Genomic DNA, 7894 nt, shown 5'->3' with positions numbered 1-7894 from the left:
ACGTCTTTAAAAGTCATCTACGACGTCTTAATGACAACTTTGCGACGTATTCCTGACCAGTTTCAGACGTCATATTGATGTAATTATGACGTCTTTATAAGTCAACTACGACGTCTGAATGACGACTTTGCAACATATTGCTGACTAGTAATAGACGTCATATTGACGTCGCATATTGAAATGAATATGACGTCTTTTGGAGTCAACTATGATATCTTAACGTATTCTGACGTGATAATGACCTAAACATTAAATTCTACATGCAATGTACATACACACATCACTTCAAAGACCTTGTCATTGAGGATTATCTATATTTGGTGAATACTGAGGTGGTCTGACAATGTCCAGCATTCCCAGTAACAATATAATGATCCTCCATGCCAGGGCCTTGCATAACTTGTCTCGGTCTCAAGAACATGACCCCCCCCCCCCCCCCCCCCCGAAAAAGAATATATACAAAAATGGAAAACGAAATCAAATACATGTACGCATTTCAATTACGAAATCTTGGCAAATATTCTATTAATAAATAAAAGTTGCATAACATATTACCAGCAAAAAAAAAAGGAATACAAAATGTTGAAAACTCTAAATAGATTGAAAAAAAAACACTTTTCTATGAAAATGCAGTATTAGGGTCAAAGGAATGAAATTACAATGTTTGTTATACCAATACATACAATTGTACATGTATAAATACACATTAATACATAACAGAGGCATAATGATCTCCAAGAATAAAGCTTTTTCGTTGAAATTGTAATTAAATATACCTTCAACTTTAGACAACTATGTATTATGTAATGTAGGTAAAAATATACTGTATGTAAAAAAAAAATACCCGAGTTGGAATAGTTTCAGGATTTATGGAAGCTCGCATTTGGGTGAAAGAATCATACATGTACATTAATTCTTATGAAATGTTTGGGTTGTATTACACTATCACTTAGGGCCAGGGGTAAAAGATAGTAGTTGCAGCAAACAATTATTTCTTCGGAAAGTCTTTTAAATTAAGGTTAATTGTCAAAATATTGTACATAATCTAGATCTGGGCCCTGTCTTACAAAGAGTTACGATTGATCCGATCAATCATAACTCTATGGAAATCCATCAGTGTCATAATTTTTTTCTACGAAAAATTTGCAGCGAATTTTTGAGAAAACAATGAATGCATGAACATACATCATAGCTAGAAAATATTTTGAACAAACATGCTTAATAGATGTTAACGTTGCTGACCGTTCATAGTTGCGATTGATCGGATCAATCATAACTCTTTGTAAGACGGGGCCCTGGTAAATTAATGTAAACTTGTATCTTTGTAAAATCATGAATTTTGATCTTAAAATCAATAATTCTGATGATCACTAACACAGAAAAGCATATGTGGGACAGGACAGTGTATTATGATTGATTTGAAAAATACCCGACATTTGATAGAATTACATGCTTATTTTGCTCATTTCTCAGCAATTACACATTTTCTTCCCGAGCTTTTTGGCACACATCTTTTATATATACATACACTTTGCTGGTAATTCTGTTGGATTCTGTTCGAACTCATTTTAAGATAGTTACTACTAGAGGTGCGCTATTAACTTAAGGCAACTATGTAATGTAGGAAAAAATATACTGTATGTAAAAAAAAAAATACCTGAGTTGCAAAGTTTTCAGGATTTATGGAAGCTTGCATTTGGGTGAAAGAATCATGGATCAATAAGTCTGATGAAAATAGTTTGTGGAACTGTTGTATTACACTATCACTTAGAAGGAAAAGACAGTAGTTGCAGCTAACAATTATTTCTTGAGAAAATCTATAAAATCAAAGTTAATTGTCAATATATTGTACATAATCTACATCTGGTACATTAATGTAAACTTGTATCTTTGTAAAATCATGAATTTTTTAACTTAAAATCGATAATTCTGATGATCGCTGTAAACACAGAAAAGCATATGTGGGACAGTGTATTATAATCGATTCGAAAAATACCTGACATTTGATAGTTCAATTACATGCTTATTTTGCTCATTTCTCAGCAATTACGCATTTTCTTCCCTACATGTAGCTACGTAGGCTTTTTATGTGAGCTGAGAGATTTCATACCAGATTTCCTTTGCTTGATAAAGTTCTTATGATAGTCTGTGTATCAGCATAGCATGTGTTCAGTGTTTTGAACCCACTGGAAATTGTGCATCATATCTTTATGTATGGAAGTCATTTTGCGTCTGCAGTCTCCATGGTTTTTTCAGGATCTATGTGTTGACTAGACCAGTCCCATATTGATATTTTCGTGCTGTGTCACTTTGGAAGGCCGTCTCTAATTGGTTGACTGGTGAGTTGGCAGATGCACAGCCCATCCCACTTTTCAATTATATCATTACGTAATCTCTAACATGTCTAAGATATCCACCAGATCAAGAGGCCGCTTGCACTCGGCTAACGCATGTACACAATCCTCTGCTTCATCATTAACTGGATCTAAACAAAGCCCAGCATTCCTAGATCATATTGATACAGTCGTTCAAAGAGCGGTGGCCGTGGCAATGGAACGCGAGAGACAAAAACTCAATGATGACATGGATAAGCGCGAAAATAAATTGCGTGAAATTCTTGATGAAAAGCTCACTAGTCTACACGTTCTTGAAATATCTATCGATACTAAATTGAAGCAACTCCGTGATTTTGAAAAATCGGTTTCTGATAACATGACTAACACCATAATGCTTCTTTGTCAAATAGGCTTGACCACATCGAGCAGTACTCCTGTCGCAATAATATCCGTATCCGTATGAGATTGTTCGAAATGTAGCAAAGCAGATTGGTATCGATCTTACTCCATGTGACATTGATCGATCCCATCACCTTTGCCGACCAACTAGCAGTCATGATGTTCAACCCAAAGGGTCATACCCCGGCGTGGCCCTGTAATGCCAACTTAGCAGCTCCACCAATCAATGTGAAATTCACTTCATACAGGCCGAAACAAACGATGATGAAAAATAGAGGAAAATGAAAATGCTCAGGAACAGATGACTGGGTGCAGGCAGGCAAGGCAGTTCAGGTGGGATGAAAATTTATTGGCAGGACACCTTCCGTTTCAAATTACAGCATCTGCAAAAATAACAGAAGAGGAGAAACATAAAAACTTTTTCTACATAAACTATTTATTAATCTTCATTAAAAACTAGATGGTTTCAATATTAATTTCCAATTTATTTTAAATGATTAAAAAACGATGTGGGGTTTGTTACATATTTTATACTTCAAATATTAACATGTTAAGTCAAGTCGGGGGGGGGGGGCATGATGCCCTCAAGACCTTTAACCATCTCTGTATAAGGAAGGAAATTTTAGAATCAATTTATTTGACACATAAAACATATTATTTTTTTATAATTACAATTTTAATTCATGCCTTTTTTATGTGTTTTAAATGGTTATGGGGTAACCAGGACTGTCAGGACCGAGAATTCGAACTTCGAGGCTGAAATACAGCCATTCCCTATGCCTGATTTGGCTTAAATTCAGGTCAAGGATCAATTAAATATATATTTTGCAAAAAAAAATCTGACAAATTTTGAGGTGGAATTAGTTTTCTGGCATCGCGAAATCGACCAATGCAAAATTTTATTAGCGCCAATTTACCATCTAAACTTGTCATTGAAATTAGAACATCCAAACCGATCTAGTACCAGTACTAGCACAATGAATCAATCAGCTATGCATGTGCACCAATTCTGTATTTCTTGCATACGTACGTCACTCGAGTTAAAGTTCATGTCATTGCGTTTCATAGCGTGGGAATTGTAAGAAAGTGATCCTTCAAAATTTTTACCTTCCAACAATTAACATTTTTTAAGCCTTTGTATGCATTTAGAGTACTAAAGCTTACAAATTGGACAAATTAAATGTTTGCCCCAAAATTATTGTGGGAAGGGTGGATTTTCTAGGGAAATCCATCTTAGTGTACAAAGTTCTACAGGCAACAGAGACTTGTCTAGGCTCCGTGAATGAAAATACAATGAAAAAATATCACAGAGTCCTCGAAGTACAGTCAGGACCATTAACAGATTATAAGGTGCCCCGAGTTTGTGCACACCCAAATCTGCGTGATTCTGATAATAGAGATTCCCAATGATCCCCCCCCCCCAAAAAAAAGGCTTTACATCTGAAATAGCCTTCTAACTTACCTACTGCCCGATGCCTCCTATCATGTAGGGCAACAACGAAGGATCTCCACTCCTGGCATCCAGCGATTCTGGGCCTTCTTCTGGAAACTCCCCCAGGCCAGGTAATATTCACTGACTTCATCTCCTCCTCAACTCCTCATGTGTGACACCGAGACAGGTGGTTTTGTGTCTCTCTCTCTTTCTCCTGAAATGTCAAACAGATCTATTCATTAAAAATCTTACTCAAAATGGTGCTTTTTGTAGAAAAATAATGAATATAGGGCATTTCATGTGACGGCCTTAACCCTTATTAAACTGGGGGGGGGGACCCCCCCCCCCAACAAATTTCATCACTACGCTGTCGCGCAAAAAATTTTGATCGCGCCGCTCACTGACTTTTTACTTTCAAGTCTCGTGCAAATTTTGAGACCAAATTTGTGACGCCCGGGTACGCGGTTACGACATTACGCAACATTATGTAAGTGCATGTCAGACCCAAAATTGCTCATAAACATGATTTCATGTACAAATCCAATGCAAATTGTGTATTTAGCCAAAATTCATAAATTTATCATTATTTCTACTTTTACTGATTAAACTTAATTAATTTTGCCTTGTTTATGATTAGAATTAAGTCTAGAACGATTTCCATCGAAAATACAATAAAAAAAATAAAAAAATATGAATTCAGTTATTCAGTGAAATTTACCAATCATTGTCCAATGCAACTACGTAGATTACGTCATTCTCTACCATCATGCAAATTTTCGTTGTGATCGTGCAATCCACGGCCGAGATCTTATAAGGGGGGGCAATAATACCCCCCCCCCCCCCGGGAATGACAAGAATCAAAATACCCCGGTAGATTTAGGATTTAAAAAATTGTCAGTACGGACTACGGTATATCATCGAGGATCTACATAGTACATGTAGATCTGGTAGTGGTACAGTTACATAAACTGAACTTTGTGAAATCTTGAAATCTACGCTGAAAAATGTTCAAACTGAAGATCACCAACACAGATAAGAGCACGTGGGACAGTTATTATTGCTCTGATTAATGTCGGCCCGACGCTTGCCTTGGCTCGAGTTGACCCGAATCCTGTGCTTTTTTTGCTTATTTCGCAGCAATTACACAATTTCTTCCAGAATCAAATGGCACATACGGTATATTATTTATAAATATAGACAGACACTTTGGTGGTCATTTCATTGGATTCTGTACGAACTCATTTTGATATCGTTACCACAACTGGCAATTACCTTAAAGTGTGCACTGTGTCTGTGCGCGTGCAGACTTGGGCCGCGCCCTGCATGAGGCTGAGCCCACCAGCGCAGCCTGTCCTATTCAGCATGCCGGCGCTCGGGGCAGCCACCCCGGCCGGGCAGTGTCAGTGCACGAAATCTAAAGCCAAAGGCAAGCCGCGCTCCGAAAAGAAAATCTTAGAAGATGGTTATGTTGTTATACCGAGGTTGTTTTACCTGACTGCTAAGAAAGCACGAATGCCTGTGAGCAAGCAACCAGTGGACCAACGGCTTAAGGTCCTCTCCGAGGGACCTGGTAATGAGGATAAATGCCTTACCAAAGGGCACTAGCGCACCACTTGGGAATCGAACCCGGGTCACCGGAATCCGAAACCCCCGCTCTACCGACTGAGCTATCGCGCCTCCCCATTCTAACTTACTGTTTGGTCTCCTGCGAATGCCTTCGAAGTCGTTATCCAAATCTGAACCGTGTTCTTAAAGTAGTAGAACTATTATTAACGGCCATCTTCGTCGCACTTAATTCTCGATCCAAAATTAGGCTGCAACATTTAACGGCGAAAAACGGGCGCATTCCTTTTTCAAATTAAATGGTTGCGACTCGACTGCGCCAGTTAAGTTGCATGCAGTGCAGCGCGCATGCGCAGGCTCGACGCCCGGCGGCGAATTAATTCTGCGGATCATGAATTTTTTATAGGGGGTGAGCCCGGGGGGCGTGCAGGGGGGGGGGGGGTGAGCTAACTAGATAGGGGGTTTGCATGACACCGGGGCATGACACCACTTGCGAAAAAAAAGTTTTAAAATAGATACAAACTTCTTTGACATATAAAGCTTCCTCTTAATTGTTTGGTTTGGTTGGCAACCCAGGACCAAAATCCAGTTAAAACCAATTAAGGCAAAACCAATTGAAACCAGTTGGCCAACTGGTTTCAATGGGGAAATTGGAACAACTGGTTCCAATTGAAAACCAGTTGCCAATTGGTTCCAGTTTACCAGTTAAAAACCAATTGGTTCCAATTGAAAACCAGTTGCCAATTGGTTCCAGTTAAAACCAATTGGGCAACTGGAACCAGTTGGCAATTGTTGTCAATTGGTTCCAGTTGTTCCAATTTCCCTATTAAAATCAATTGAATCCAATTGGAGGCAACTGGTTTCAATTGGTTCCAGTTGAAACCAATTGGAGGCAACTGGTTTCAACTGAAACCAGTTGAAACCAATTGGTTTCCAACTGGATCCAATTGGAACTTCCAGTTGGAACGAACTTAATTAGTTACAAATTAATTAGCATTTGCACTAACTATTTCTCATGCCAACACAGAAGCAGTGTTATATGTCTATTAATACCAATGTAAAGGGCATTGATAAAATACAGACTTTCATGTGTATTTATTTATATGGAAGATCTTCAAATATATGTACTTTTATTTGATGTAATTTGTTAACAGTTAGTGGTGTACTAATTATCCTTTAATCTGTTTTAATTATAATCTATAACATTTATGAACATGGTTTTCACTGCTAAGTATTCTAAATACTTATCTTTAAAAAGTATGGTACTTGAAATTGTAAAGAATTAAATAGATACATTGTTAATGATGATTAATCTCATAAAACATTAATCTGTGCACACTGGCAAATAATATGCAAATTAACTGGTTTCAATTGGATCCAGTTGGGTAACTGGAAAATTTCCAATTGGAAACCAATTGGAAATAATTTCCAGTTACCCAACTGGTTCCAATTGGAATTCATTTCCAGTTACCCATCTTTCCAGTTAGAAGTCATCTCCAGTTACCCAATTGGTACCAGTTAGGATTTCCAGTTACACAACTGAATGGTTCAAGTTAGGATTTCCAGTTACCCAACTGGTTCCAGTTAGAAATCATTTCCAGTTGGAAGTCATTTCCAGTTACCCAACTTGTTCCAGTTAGGATTTCCAGTTGCCCAACTGGTTCCAGTTGGGATTTCCAGTTACTCAACTGGTTCCAGTTAGAAATTATTTCCAATTGGAAGTCATTTCCAGTTACCCAACTGGTTCCAGTTGGGATTTCCAGTTGCCCAACTGGTTCCAGTTGGGATTTCCAGTTACTCAACTGGTTCCAGTAAGAAATCATTTCCAATTGGAAGTCATTTCCAGTTACCCAACTGGTTCCAGTTAGGATTTCCAGTTGCCCAACTGGTTCCAGTTGGGATTTCCAGTTACTCAACTGGTTCCAGTTAGAAATCATTTCCAATTGGAAGTCATTTCCAGTTACCCAACTGGTTCCAGTTAGGATTTCCAGTTGCCCAACTGGTTTCAATTGGTTTCAACTGGAAATTGTTAAATTCCAGTTAAAACCAATTGAAACCAGTTAATATTAAACCAATTGAAACCAATTGAAACCAGTTGGAAATCCAACTGGTTTCAATTGGATTTTGGTCCTGGGAACCAAGCAGTTAAGAAATGATTATTTTT

General features: G+C 37.9%; 1 long non-coding RNA gene across 1 annotated transcript; it reads right to left on the bottom strand.

The window, feature by feature from the left end:
• Nucleotides 1–2217: 2217 nt before the first annotated feature.
• LOC135155963 (uncharacterized) lies at nt 2218–6038 on the bottom strand. The gene is made up of 3 exons (XR_010295098.1): nt 5862–6038; nt 4198–4381; nt 2218–3118 (listed from the first exon to the last, which is right to left on the bottom strand). It is a non-coding gene; the product is annotated as an uncharacterized LOC135155963 (long non-coding RNA).
• Nucleotides 6039–7894: the final 1856 nt, after the last annotated feature.

The sequence above is a fragment of the Lytechinus pictus genome, chromosome 2 (genome assembly GCF_037042905.1).
Source record: "Lytechinus pictus isolate F3 Inbred chromosome 2, Lp3.0, whole genome shotgun sequence".
NCBI classification, from domain to species: domain Eukaryota; kingdom Metazoa; phylum Echinodermata; class Echinoidea; order Temnopleuroida; family Toxopneustidae; genus Lytechinus; species Lytechinus pictus.
Note: the sequence above shows the minus strand (reverse complement) of the source record. Positions and strands in the feature narration are given on the sequence as shown.